Here is a 15,020-nt window from a genome sequence, read left to right on the forward strand (position 1 = left end):
TCTGCAGCTTGCTGTATTTCCAATAGTCAGAGATAATGTGTCATGTCACATTGGGTGGGTCTGTTTTTCCTGCATTCTCACCACATTACATGTCATCTCCTATTGCATGTATGTTACATCAGTCCACCACAGTTGGATGATTCTACCCAACAAGATGCCTCTGGCAGACGTGTCTGGCTTTGGCATATTTCGCTTTCAATCAGACCTTCATTCAGTTTGGGCCACCTGGCTTCCAAAAGACATTTCCAAGGCTGGCAGGAAGTAAACATACCCAAACCATGCATGGAGTGGATGGGTGTTTCTTTTCCTCTAATTCAGGCATAAGCAAACTTTGGCCCTCCAGGTGTTTTGGACTTCAAATCCCAGAATTCCCAGCCAAGTCCAAAACACCTGGGGGGCCAAAATTTGCCCATGCCTGTTCTACCACAATGGTCCTCAAGTTATCCAGAAGACACACAGCTTGTTTTTCTTCCTTCTGTTGTTTCATACAGCTCTCTTTTTAATATAACATATATGGCAGTATGAGGCTGTCAGTGGTGAAACTAATTGTGTTCTGACACTTCTGCTGTTGTCACTAAATTTATCCCCCCACTCCCACTTTTCTAATTCCTGTATTTACTTCTGCTACAAAATGCCAGCAAGACTCCCACTTGAGTAATACATTAGATAGCTGTCGAAAGAAGCAGAGAATTCCTAAGACCTTGCAGAAATATCATACCAACAGCAGCAACACAGGAGGACAAAAACCGAAAGAGCATAAAATAACAAATAAAAGAAGGAAATAATGGGGCGGGGTATAATTTTATGTTGTTCTTCTAATACTAGATTTTCAAGATCAAAAAACAATTGGTGACTTCTTTTCATTTTCATAAGAAAATATATGTGAGATTAAAAATAAAACACTGGAACTTACTGTCTTGGAGTGTGGAAAAGGCTCCTTTTTTGAAAGCTTTTAAGCCAGTGGTTCCCAACCTTTGGTTCTATGGGTGTTTTGGACTTCAGCTCCCAGAAATCCCAGGTAGTCTACTGGCTATTAGGAATTGTTGGACCTGAAGTCCAAAACACCTGGAGGACCAAAGGCTGGAAACCCCAACCTATGGCTGGATGGCTATATGTCGGGCGTGCTTTAATTGTGCTGTTCCTGCATAGCAGGGGGTTGAACTGGATGTCTCATGTGGTCTTCCAGCTCTATGATTCTATGTGTGCATGATGATACAGTAGAGTCTCACTTATACAAGCCTCGCTTATCCAAGCCTCTGGATAATCCAAGCCATTTTTATAGTCAATGTTTTCAATATATCATGATATTTTGGTGCTAAATTCGTAAATACAGTAATTACAACATAACATTACTGTGTATTGAACTACTTTTTCTGTCAAATGTGTTGTATAACATGATGTTTTGGTACTTAACTTGTAAAATCATAACCTAATTTCATGTTTAATAGGCTTTTCCTTAATCCGTCCTGATTATCCAAGATATTCGGTTATCCAAGCTTCTGCCGGCCCGTTTAGCTTGGATAAGTGAGACTCTACTGTATATGGCTTTTAAATGTAAAAAAAAAAGGAAAACAGCCTTCTCCACCCCAGTGTCCTCCAGATGAGCTGCACTATAAACCACATCAGGCATCAGGACCCGAGATAGAGATGGTGCACCAGATTGGAAAATAACCGGTGGGAGTGGTGGTGAAGGTTCGAACAGTAAACACTGAATTGGTTGTGGCAAGTGTATGATAATAAATCACAACAGAGAGAACTCACTGTGTCAGAAATGACTGAGGGCAACAAGACCACAGTCCTAACCCATCCTAATCCAAATACGTGCCAGTTTATGTATCTGGACCAGCCATGAATTGGACCAGTTGTGCTTACGCCTTTTTTTTTAAAGAGTTGCTTACAGAACATATCCCATGACAGTATTGCAGATGAAAATAATTATCTGGGGAGAAAAGAGTTTTAAACATTTCAGGCAAAATTTGGTTCCAAAGTTTACATACATGTATACAGCAGCAATTTTTGGAGTACTTATGGGCAGCGTTTGTGCTTAAAACTAATTAAACATAAGATATGTTAGCCTTTTAAAATGAATTCACAGTGAATTGAATTGATTAAAGTCTTGATAGGGTGTGAGCCAGTTCTCTTTCAAGGCTGTTGTATTTCTCACCTTGTTCTAGTAAATGTTTCTATTTTAAAATATAAGCAGCAGGAGGTCTAAGATGTAGGTGTTATGCTGTGGCTACCTTGCATTAGTGAATACTGATAGGGGTGAGTAGGATTTCCAAGGACTATATGCAAATCTAGTCACAAGCACACAAATCTTTAGTCAACAAGCATTTTCTGTCCTGTATCAGCTAACTGATGGATGACGAGAGTTTTAGTCTCTAACATGTATATGATGTTCTATAGCACCAAATATCTATTCAGATAAGACAGGGATCAGACTTAAAACATGTTGCCAGTTAGGACGAATGTTATAGATAGCTCTGATAGCGAGGGTAAAGAGGTGTTGTTTGAAAGGACACTATTTGAACTGGAGCTCAGCAGTGATCAGCAGCTTCCTCAACTGAGCTTGGAAGGAGAGCCTACAGAAGAAACTACCACTTCACAGCCTGCAGAACAAATACAACCACGTTCATCTGAGCACATGAAGGAAGAGTTAAGTGTTCCAGCTCTTTTAGACCTGCAGCGGGAGGTATCTCAACTTTACAAGTCCGCCTTGTCATCAAAGAAACGAGCTCTCAATGGGCGACACCTGAGAAGCTAGTCTAAAAGGTGTTCTAGAGTAGCACCTTGTTGCCAGCAGCAACTTCAGTCTTTGAAGCTGTGGCCTTGTGCTATTAGTGATCTCTGGATTGTGGGCTATTTCATGGACTCTGGCATTTGGAGTCTTGGATTAACCCTTGACTCTAGTTGGAATTGGCTTTGGAACTTGAAATGGACCATCAGCTACGGTGTTGTTTCTTCTGTTATTGCTTCATGACTCAATTCTGTGGCTTGAACTTGGAATGTTTGCTAACCTCCTGTTTGGAAATAGGGTCTGGCTCCATGATAATGAAATATCAATTGACACAGAAGACTTAGGAAACTGCTTGAGGAGGACTTGGCTTTGAGTCTTCAGTTTCTTTGGGTCATCTCTGGGTAGAGGCAAGGGTCCAAATTCTTGTGTTTGGGTCAGGCAAGAGAAAAATGCTGTGTGCAGATCTATATCTCAACAAGTAGCACAGCAGCTTCCTAAAATTAGTTGTTGTAGCTTCTTCTTTCTCTCCTAGTAACTGGGGTGGCAGGGCTCACCACCGCCATTCTGTTCTGCATCTACCATCTGGCTAGAAGTGCATAGGCTAGGTCAAATGTCCTTATGTCATTTGTATGTTTGAATTACAAGCTGTAAGTAAGTGTGATTGGTACTTAAAGCATAATGTTTCAAGACATCATGGAAGGTATTCAAAAGTCTCAGGCTTTGGTCCAGAAACCTGAGGATCTGGGAGTAATTCAAAATAGCACTAGATACATCAGCAGGCAGTGATCATGTCTGGCTTATAAAAAGCAGCATTCAGTCTAGAAGATACACTGTGTGGCACGCTCATAAAGTTACGTGCTATCAGTGTTACAAAATCAGAAAAGGAGATAATATTTCATTCCTTAGTCAGGCAATAGCTTCAGCTGCTCCTAGCTGGCCTTTTCTACATCTAGCCCCTTTCAAGCAACACAGACGAAAACACAGACCAAAAGGCTAAAACTTGGGCTCTCAGCTTCTTTAGTGGATGAGGCCAAAGAGAGTTTTTTTAAAAGCCATAACATATCTTAGCTTGCTCGGTTATTTCATTATTTATTTGAATATTTATATCCTGCCCTTTATTATGGGAACTCAGAGCAGTGTACAATGTAAACAATTTAAAATACTTTCAGGCTAAAACCATGAATAATTGAAACAAAGTTTAAAAAGATACCAAACCAGACAACGTTTGCAAACAGCTTAAAAAGCTATAACAATTAAAACCATGTCCCTGTACACCTTGAAGTAAATTAGTTTCCAAAGGCTTTTCTCAGCTACAGAAAGTTATCAATGTGGTTACTAGTTGAATCTCCATCTGCAACTGAGGTGCCATAAATAAATGCTTCCCTCACTCGTATCCTTCAAAATCATATTGCATCCATTACTGGAATACAGATAAGGCTTTCCTGTAGATGTGAATTCTGCATGTGAAAAGGTTTACGTTTAAACTTAAGCATAAACTTTCACTTTAATTCACTGAGGCATTTCAAATTTCAAGTAAGGAACAAAAGCTGAATAACTCTACCAGCAAATGTCATGGAGAAGAGAAGAGAAGTTCTCTCAGGGGAAATTCTGGGCACTTGTTGGTTCTCTACCTGTGATCTGTACTCTAAGTAAGAGTAGAATTGATCAGTGCTGTACTATAAGAGAAGGACAACCAGAAGAGCAAAATGTAATAATTAAGAACACGGATCAGTTTTTGTGTTGCTTTCCAACCAAAATTGGTTTCGCACCTTTGATGTGGAGGAGAAAAGCTGAACATATATTGGGGAACATGGCACTTTGCTGACAGGCCGGGAGAAAAAAGCATAGCCTAATTTTTAAATAATTAGCTCTTTTTTCATTTTTAAGCTGTGAACATCTGCAAATCAGAACTTTTACATGACAGGCAAAGTCAACCTCTTTCTGTATCTTCAAAGTAAGAGAACAGATGCTGAGCGTTTACCATTATCACGCTCCAGCGTTTGGAACACATTATTGGCAGCATGCGCTTTCTCGATTGAAAAATACAAGGAGGAAAAGCTAATGCGGAATGACAGAGAGCGAAAAATGCCATATGAACAAAACTGTTGAGGTGTAAAGCTTGCATATTAGTGGGAGGAATAAAAAAGAGTTATCTTGTTGAATATATATAATATGGTGATGAAAAGAGATATTCAATTCTTAATTTTCTCTAGTGCTAATAAACAGGAGCTACATTACTCTGCAGCATGAACACATACAAAGTAAAAAGACCCACTGTCCCTCTCTGCTCAAGTTGTACCTCAAACACCAATTGCAAATCTATTCTGAGAACTTTTGGGAGAGAATGAAATTGCTTGTGGTTTTATTTAAGGCTCTTCTACACTGACCTAAAACCCGAGATAGGTCATAGGTTTTTACCTGAGGTATCCAAACAATACCTCAGTTAAATCTGGATTAATCCGGAGAAAACTGGGATATCCCAGTTTTCTCTGGATTAATTTGACACCTCAACAGATCCAGACATTACAGAAAGGTCTGGATCTGTTGAGGTGCAGGCCTACGAGAATTGACTTCTGAGACTTCTGCAGTCCCCATATACATCTCGGTTCCTTCTCCTGGAGCCTGAAGTATTGGGATGCCGCCCATTTTCCCTTTCATTTTCCCCTTTGTATCCAAGCTGCATCCAGATTGCTGGCTGGGGCTTGGATACAAAGAATACACAGCTCCCCTATGTACAGGTTATTTGAAGGTCATATGAGGATATTTGAGCTCTAAGATTGTCTGGAGAGGCTTTTCTCACTGTCCCACCACCTTCTCAGGCTAACTTAGTTGACAACAAGGGAGAGGACCTTCTTGGTGGTTGCTCCCAGACTTTGGAACTCCCTCCCTAGAGAAGCCAGGGTGACTCCATCTTTGTTTTCCTTCTATCAGAAAGTCAAAACATTTTAAAGGCAAGAGGTTTTCTGGAAAGTGACTGAGGTGGGCTTATGATGCTATTTTTAATGCTTGTACATTGTCTTTTTATTAATTAGACAGTTTTAATGTTTACTGCTGTAAACTTTATAAATTTTATTTTACATTTACATTTACTACTTTTGCTCTTTGAAAGTTTGCAGCAATTTAAGTAAGTCAATGACAAAGGGTGAAAGCGGGAATAAGAGAGAGAAACTGGGATACTTGAAAAATAGCTGAAACAAACAGGAATTAGTCAGACTTTTCCTTGCCAAATGAGGACAGTTGGAAATTATGTTACTATGTTATTATGAATGATGAGGATTTTTTTTTTTTAGAATAACCCTACCATATGGCGCCCCAGTGGCGAAGTGTGTTAAAGCACTGAGCTGCTGAACTTGCAGACCAAAAGGTCCCAGGTTCAAACCCCGGGAACAGAACAAGCGCCTGCTGTTAGCTCCAGCTTCGGCCAACATAGCAGTTCGAAAACATGCCAATGTGAGTAGATCAATAGGTACCGCTCCAGCGGGAAGGTAACGGCACTCCATGCAGTCATGCCGTCCACATGACCTTGGAGGTGTCTACGGACAACACTGGCTCTTTGGCTTAGAAATGGAGATGAGCACCAACCCCCAGAGTTAGACATGACTGGACTTAACATCAGGGGAAACCTTTACCTTTTACCCATGAAGTTTTAAACAAATTGGTTCTCCCCTTATGATTTTTTGAAGGAAAGGAATATATAAGTCTTGGGTTGCAAAGCCATAGTTTAGAGTCCTTGCTAGAGGGCAAGATGTACAAATGATCTCCCCGAGGTTCACAGCTGTGGCCATTTTGTCTGTAAGAGCAGGGAGTGGGGGACATGCACAGTCTTTTGCTTAGAAAGTGGGTGAAGGAATTATTAAAGGTATTACTTATGGCCCTTCTCCCACTTTTTCACTGTTGAACCATTTACAACCTACTTTAAACCCTACAAAATTGCTACTTGAGAATCTCCCTCTGGTTCTTTCAACAATAAAGGTCAACTATGTTAAGAGAATACAGCTGAAGTTGTGGCTGTCTGAATAAGTTACATGCATAAGAAGGGGAAATAGTGCTGTTGCAGAAAGAGTCTAACCGCCGCTGAGAAAATGTGTCTCCCCCCACCCACTCTCAATATGTGAGCAAATATATCTTGAAACCCTTATCACATAAAGCCTCTAAAGGTTTAGAAATATTTACTAACCTCCTATCAGCCTGGTCCATTGGCCTCCCCTTTGGGTCGTGTCAGTGATGTTGCATGGAAGGGCATAGAAGCCCTAATTGCTTCACAATTAGATTTCAGCTCAGGCCCACATCCCATCATATTTCACAAAAGAGGCAGGTGGAGAGTTCATCAAGGCTCTCCATCTTAGATAACAATGTGGTTATTCTTTAATGCAGCAAAAGGAAATTACACTTCCTGAGCGTGTTACGCTTATAATGTGACTCCAAAATGGCATTTCAGTCCAGATAACACCAGGCCTCCTCGTGTCAGTTGATTGCCAAATGGAACATCTCATTTTGTGGAGACTCCAGTGAACTGAGTGTTCAGAATGGCCCTAAGCAGAAAGAAATTTCACACAGTTTTCTTGCAGGTATTAATGGGCAGGGCTATTCAAGCTTTCGTGGTTATTAAGCAATCAAATAAGACATGAAGTGGGTTTTATAACAAACAATCATTGATATGGCCCTTCAAGTACTACATAGAGATAGAGGAATTAAATCTGAAATCTTCTGCAGAAAGAATATGTAGTGTAGTGGTCTGAGCATTGGACTATGATTTTGGAGACCAAGGTATGATTCCTTCTCAACTTAGTGGGTGACCTTGGGAGAGTCACACACTAAACTTCAAAAAACTCTGTGGTAAGTTCACCAACAAATAGAAGTGACTTGAAGGCACACAACAACCAACTCTACCACTAACCTATATGTCTTCATTTTCCCTTTTCCCATAGCTACACCTCTATGCTCTGCTCTGTCTGGGACAATAGCCAAAGTTAAGCTTTTGTCTTATGTAAACACACAAAATGTCACCATCATCACTCTACGCACATGCACCATATGCAAAAGTAAACCTGAGTGATAGCTGTATCTTACCTTCAACACTGTGTCTCATCCATACAGAAAAACAGCATAAAAGTACAGAACATGGAGTGTGGTACTCACAGGTCTATCTTTTGGCATCCATACTAATGCAGCCTGAAGCTGCTGCCTCACTTCGCTGAATGGTAGGACCAACCACGTTGCTCTCTTAGATATTGCCTTGTACTTCCCTTCAGTGTCCTGTCAATCTTTTGTTCAATAGCATTTTAGCCTTGAGTCCTAAAGTTACATCTATCAAATGCCATCAGGTAAAGAACCAGTATTGAACAATTTAAGTAATTTGTGACCCTGTCACTCCACTGCAATGATTCAGACTGATTAAAGCATGGATTTAATGCAGCACATTTTATGACTTCCCCATACAACTATACTAAACAAGTGCTTGATGTTTTTAATATGCCTCTTAAATGGAACTTCTTGGTTGATTTTTTTAAAAAACTACATGTACATGAGTGCAGTTTTGTGAATCATGAGAATTTACTTGGAAAGAACCTTCAATAGTCTGATAGTGATGGCTTATAATAAAATATTTGAGGCCCGCTATTATTTATTTATTTATTTATTTAATACATTTATATCCCACTCTTTTCACCCTGATGGGGACTCAGAGCAGCTTATAAATGAAATGAACATACAATATATTATTAGCATAGCACAATATAAGCATTAAATTACTATATTGTACTATATCATTATATGGTAATCTTATTAGTAATATTTCATTTAAAATATAATATATAATTAATACTATTATATTGTATTATTAGTACAGTAGAGTCTCAGTTATCCAACACTCGCTTATCCAACATTCTGGATTATCCAACACATTTTTGTAGTCAATGTTTTCAATATATCGTGATATTTTGGTGCTAAATTCATAAATATAGTAATTACTATATAGCATTACTGCATATTGAACTACTTTTTCTGCCAAATTTGTTGTCTAACATGATGTTTTGATGCTTAATTTGTAAAATCATAACCTAATTTGATGATTAATAGGCTTTTCCTTAATCCCTCCTTATTATCCAACATATTCGCTTATCCAACGTTCTGCTGGCCCGTTTATGTTGGATAAGTGAGACTCTACTGTAGTATAATATTGTATTCCATTATAATATTATTATCCATATTATATGTATATACAATATATATATAAAATTAGCATAGCTATCCCACTTTGACCCCTTCTCCCAAGGCACATTGTTCTCACCTGACATACGTCCCTCATTAGGAATGCTGCTTTCAGTAGACATTGTTTTGTTTGTATTTATATACATACACCAGCACCAGAACAGTTACCACCATGATAAAACAAACAGTTGGTTTTTCCTATATGTACAATAGAGATTTTATGTTTTTCACATTTGGAATAAAAAGTGAAAGAAGCACGAACGTATTGGGAGACTCGTCAAGAAAAGAAATGTTGATGAACTCTAAGAAACACATGACTATAGTATTCTATCACTTGCCAAGTTTGATCAATAATGCAAGTCTCAAACTTGAGAAGGGATGCAACTAGGTGAAGTCTTAGGACTTCAAAAATAAGGTGTGCTTAGGCACTTTAAAGACAAATTTTATTACAGAATGGCATACACTTTCATGCACCAAACCCATGTCATAAAATATATGCTATAATAAAATTTAACAAGCTTTAAGTTACCACCAAGACTTTATCCAGATTTCCAGAATTTTTTTCCAGTAAAAGTTCTGTCACAGACCTACTACAATGAAATGAAATTGGGAATCTTAAAATAATAATCTCCATTGAAAGTTTTTTAAATTTAAGGGTTATGCATTTGTAACTGATTTGCTTCATGATCCCTACGTGTTCAACAAATATTGAAATTCTGGATCAGCTACTTAGTTGACTATACTTAATTAAAATACTTACACTAAGTAGCCAATACAGAATTTGGCCTTTATCATTAACAACATAATGTACAATTAATTTGTTTTTTCCCATTTTGATTGAATCGGATGATGGGATTAGCAATATTCATCCCTGAAAGTAAGACTGCATGTGTGTGTACATTGTTATGTGACACTGAATTTAGCCATAAAATGCCACATTAGAGTGTAACAATGAAAACCAAAAAGCTGCCAGCTACCTTTCAGCAATCTCTTACTTAATATACTTCTTTTTCTATCCTGAAACAATAGCAGCCTCTTACAAGCAAGACAAAAGAAATGAGAGGGTGTCAATTTAAATTCCTCTGAACTTATTTCCCTGCTTTGTGTGCTAAAACTTCTACTGGAGAACATATTTGTTTAAGATGATGATTATATCTGATTATAAGCTTATATTTAAGAAGCTAATATATACTTTGCCAAGCTTTGCTTTATCATACTTTACTTCTTAAGTATCATAATCCTAGTCTGTGTAAATGGATAAAATAGCAACCAGAGCAGCTCCCAGTGAGACGTCCTTCTACTACAACTGATGCATTTGCTTTGTTTAGCTTTTCCTTAGGATGGTACATGCCTTCTAGAATGGCAAATACTTCTTTTAACAGTAACTTTGGGCAGAAACAAACATCCAAAGCATGAAGGGATATACAGCAGCTTTGCAGCTGTTTGTTTTGGAAAATACATCTTGTGAACTTTGTGCCTGATGAAGTTGACTCTGCTCTACCAATGCATATGCCATGATAAATTTGTAAGGTTTTAAGAGGCAACAAAATAATTTGTTATTTTTCTTGCAACAAACATGTATACCTTTCAGTCATCTGGGAAACAGGTATCTGATGAATACCAAAGTTTAATGGTAGTTTTCTGACTTGAGACACATGAACCGTGAAACCTGAAATAAATGGAAAATGGAGTGAGAGCTCTGAGCTGATTCGCTTTGGTTAAACGTAAATATATTGTTTAATATCTGGAGCAAATTTTAGGTGGTCACCAGTACAACAGGCAAGGGGACCGCTCAATGTTTGAATAAGATTTTAATCTTGTTTGCCCTCTTACTACCTAGTTTTAAGCATTTTATAATTGTGAATACATTTTAACAGTTATTCCACATCTGTAGTTCAGAAATGAATACAACATAGCCCAAATGTGGATAATTTAAAGGAAAGCAGAAAACAGTCATAGGCTGGCTAAACAAGAAATAAATTCTGTTCAATGGCCAATAAAATCAGCCCTATTTGTGTAAGTAAAACAGGTTGTGGAGCAATGAAAAATCAGTCATGCAGCTGATGACTTCTATGTCCTATGAACTTCAAAGGAACTGTTCCAGGTGCTGAACCTATTTTGCAGATAGGGTTCAGTTGGATAACACAGTGAGGGTTCAGACTCTCTCTGGAGTGAATTCACCACCAGCCACTGAGTAAGGCATACCCAGGAAGCACATTGTGGTTCTCAACCTGCGGTCCCCAGATGTTTTTGACCTTCAACTCCCAGAAATCCTAACAGCTGGTAAACTGGCTGGGATTTCTGGAAGTTGTAGGCCAAAAACATCCTGGGACCCCAGGTTAAGAACCACTTGTATAAGTGGTAATTTAGAGTTTTCCCACTCCTTCCAAAGACTCCATGAAACAAACAGACCTCACAGACTAAGACTGCTTCCACGGTGTGTGTGTGTGTGCTGTATCTTGTCTTGCAGGTTGTTGCCATACCTTCATTGCCAATGCACCTCCCATATGGTATTGGAAGAACCTCAATTACAGAAGATCGGGATTTCTCATGGCACGAGGTTGAGTTTCTCATATGTGGATCTCCTGCACTTCCCTACTGTTGCTCTTTTTGCCTTCAACCTTTGCCATCACCAAACTATATGGCAGTCCTTCTTATGCAGGCATGGATTGACTTCTGATCTCTTCACCCACCATGTAAGCCACCTTACTTCCAATTCTAGCCATCATCTCCCGTTTTATCATCCCAGCTTCCTGCATCCCACCTTGGCCAACTGCCCAGAAGTCCTGTGCTGCAGCCAGAGGTAGAGATGTACAGTGCTTGGAAATCACAGCTTCTTCCATCTCGGCCACATCTTTTGTTCTCAGCTTCCACTTCATCTCTAAGGTAAGTCACCAGCTAATATACCTCCACCTCTTCAGACTGATGTTTCACTACAACCAAATTCTTTCAATGACTTGATTATATAGATTCCATGCCATAAATGTTTGAAGTAAAAAGTATTACCTTTCTCGAAAATAAATAATTGGAAGACAAAACCATATAAACAAAGAGTTTTCATCTCTAAAGAGAGTTTTCCCCACCCACCATCTTGTTTTTGCTTTCCAGCCAAGGTTCATATTTTTAGGCCTACTGGTGTGCTTGGTATCTGGAGACATTGGGATCCATTGGTCTCAATTATCAAATAGAGACTTAATACACACAAATCCTATTAATATAATGGGTCTACTTTAGCAGGGACTATTGATGGAATTCAGGCTAGTTTTTGGAAGAGCACATTTGTAGATATATATTTTAATGAAACACGCGCACACGATTTCAGGAAACACTTTAAATTATATTGAAAGATTCTGCAGGGATTGTTTCCATTTTGTCAGTACTAATAATAAGAAACTGCCTTTGGTTGTTCCACCAGCTTTTACTACATTCCATCTACAAATCACAGCTCCAGTTGCTAAATATATAGGAGAGCTAGTGACATATGGTTGGCAGCGATGTGCATCTGTGGCAGCAAAGTTTCACTGTGATTTTATATCCATTAACTACCTGAGAACCTAATGAAGGTAACCCATGAGGGTGCCAGTCATTGACTTGTAAAATTAGCAAAGGATGCAAAACAGTTGTTTGCACAGAGTGGCACATTTTGAGGCCAAGGCAGCTGGGAGAAAAGAGGTCAAGGAGAAAGAACAAAAGACGAGAATCGTGGTTTTAGTTGGCTGGCCTGGTTTGTACCAATATTTTTCCTTGTTTCGGTGGCTAGTGCCCATCTTTTTTTTTAATTGCTGCTGAAACAGAATTATTTCATAGACTTGTTAATAATATTATCTTTGTTTTATGACTTCCATTTCTTTTTACAAAGAGCTGATGATTTTTTTTCCTTCTTCCTGACTTCTTCTGATAAGGCACTGTGCTAGAAGGAACACAATGAGACTATTGGTGCAAATTACTGAGCAGATAATATTGCATGACATTAAGGTCAATGGTGTTGTTTGCTATGGGAAAGGTAGTTAAATTTAAATAAAAGATTGCTCAAATTAGGGGGACCCAATGTCGTTGGCTAGTCACCGCCAGGAAAATTATAAAAATGCTAATAGGTTCTTCTATCATAATAAATTTATTTTGTTGCTAATAAAGTGGAGGGGAAATCCAATCATAGTTAAATATATACTTATTACAGTTTGCACATTATCATCTAAAGTTGGAGCTTTAATTTTTATATTCATACAATGCGCCACAATGAGAAGTTCATGCCATATTAATGCTTTTTTATTATGAATTTTCTTCAAAACTTTCTTTTTGTTCTTCTTAATCTCACTGTGAGCACAAAAGATCCAGTTTTACCAGAATTTGAGCTTCAATCTTGGTCAGCCAACAATTAATCATGAATGTATAACCTATTTGGCTGGATATTTAGATTTACTTTTGTTCAAATGAGAGCCAAATAAGTTCATGTGCTTAGGAAACATTTTTCTAGGGATGGCTAAGGCTGGTTCTGCACTGTAGAATTAATGCAGTTTGACATAATTTTAACTGCCATTGTTCAATGCTATGGAATTTTGGGATCTGGTGATGTGCCAGTGCTCTTTACCAGAAAAAGACTAAAAACCTTGTAAAACTTCAACTACTAGGCTTCCATAGCATCAAGCCATGGCAGTTAAAGTGGTGTCAAACTGCATTAATTCTACAGTGTAGATGCACCCTTAGCGGGAACTGCTGAAAAACAGAGGCTCTTATTTTTAACATGAATAACTGTTACAAAAATGTGTCTAATTTGAACATAGTTCCCTGCCTTGTTACAGAAAAAATGCACAATCTGATTTCTAATCACCTTCATATTGTAAGATAATAGTTACATAGCATAACAATTCTCTGTAGAGTTAAAATAATGCAAATGAAAGCCAAATGAAATGATCACAACAGCAATATGCAGTAATAATCCTTCTACTGTTGCTATGCTTAATTACACTTCTTTTGATGAAATTCTTCCTTGGGGAAACACTGCCATGCACTTTTGCATGTTCCTTGAGCAGATGATCAAACATGCAGAAAGAAGAGACATCGTAGTAATGAGAGATATCAATTGCTCTGATATTTGTTGGAAAACAAACTTTTCCAGGAGTCCGAAGTCCAACAAATTCCCCACTTGCCTCGCAGACAATTTTATTGCCCAGAAGGTAGAAGAGGAAATAAGGGGTTCAGCTATTTTGGATCTGATCCAAACCAACACTTGGATCTGGTCAGTGGAGTGGAAGTGGTGAGACCCTTAGGTGGGAGAGACCATGTGCTCCTAGAGTTTATGATACAAAGGAAGGATGAGCCTAAGACCCCTTCCACACAGCTGTATAAAATCCACATTGAACTGGATGATATGGCAGTGTGGACTCAGATAATCCAGTCCAAAGCAGATATTGTGGATTATCTGCCTTGCTATTCTGAGATATAAGGCTTTGTAGAAGGGCTCTAAGAGAAGTCAAACATGCATTCTAGACTTTAGGAGTACTGACTTCAGAAAATTTAAGGAAATACAGAGTGTGATTCCATGGATAGGAATACTAAAAGAGAATGGAGTTCATGATGAATGGGAGTGTCTTAAAAGTGAGACACTGAAGGAACAATTGCAAACAGTGCCAGCAAGGAGTAAAAACAGAAGTGTAAAACAACCAGAATGTATGTCCAAAGAACTTTTAACTGAGCCAAGATTTAAAAGACATGCACAAGTAATGGAAAGGGGGGGGGGGAATCAAACAAATAACCAACATATGTAGGGAAAAAGTTCGTAAGGCTAAGGCACAAAACGAGCTCAGGCTTGCCAGAGAGATTAAAAACAATTTTTAAATCATGTCAGAAGCGACTTGAGAACATACTACAAGTCGCTTCTAGTGTGAGAGAATTGACCGTCTACAGAGACATTGCCCAGGGGGTGCCTGGATGTGTTATCATCCTGCTGGGGGGCTTCTCTCATGTCCATGCAAGCTAGAGCTAACAGACAGGAGCTCACCCCAGCTCACAGATTTGAACCGACAACTTTCAGGTCAGCAACACAACCTTCAGGTCAGCAGTTCAGCTGGCATGA

The sequence above is a fragment of the Anolis carolinensis genome, chromosome 6 (assembly GCF_035594765.1).
Source record: "Anolis carolinensis isolate JA03-04 chromosome 6, rAnoCar3.1.pri, whole genome shotgun sequence".
Classification (NCBI taxonomy): domain Eukaryota; kingdom Metazoa; phylum Chordata; class Lepidosauria; order Squamata; family Dactyloidae; genus Anolis; species Anolis carolinensis.